Genomic DNA, 444 nt, shown 5'->3' with positions numbered 1-444 from the left:
TTTTCCTCTCGCGCATCCTTGCAGTGAACACGGACCAGGGACATGGCAATGTCAGCGCTGCACCTGGCAGAAGACTTCTTCCATTCTTGCACTCGACCTGGAACTTCATTCAGTCGGGTCATTAGAGACTCGGGGTCATTTTGAAGCGTCGCTCCTGGCTAGAGTGTCGTGTCGATTCGCGACGCCGCAACCTTCAGTCAAGCAAGGTAGTCAACCACACCAGCAACACGAGACTCCAGTCGGAGCACGTTCATAGCAGTTTCATCCTTCACGGGAGAGTTAATGGGGTCCAAGCTTGTCTCCACTCGACTGGTCTCCTCCTCGAAGTTTTGGCAGAATTCTGTAAACACAATTCAAAGATAAACCAGCAGTTCTACGATAAGTCGATGATAACAAGTCAGTCGGGTAGGAGAGATTACCCTCAAGCATGATGAATAACTTCTT

This window comes from Triticum dicoccoides, chromosome 7B, assembly GCF_002162155.2.
Source record: "Triticum dicoccoides isolate Atlit2015 ecotype Zavitan chromosome 7B, WEW_v2.0, whole genome shotgun sequence".
Classification (NCBI taxonomy): domain Eukaryota; kingdom Viridiplantae; phylum Streptophyta; class Magnoliopsida; order Poales; family Poaceae; genus Triticum; species Triticum dicoccoides.
The sequence above is the reverse complement of the archived record's forward strand: the minus strand, read 5'-3'. Positions refer to the sequence as shown.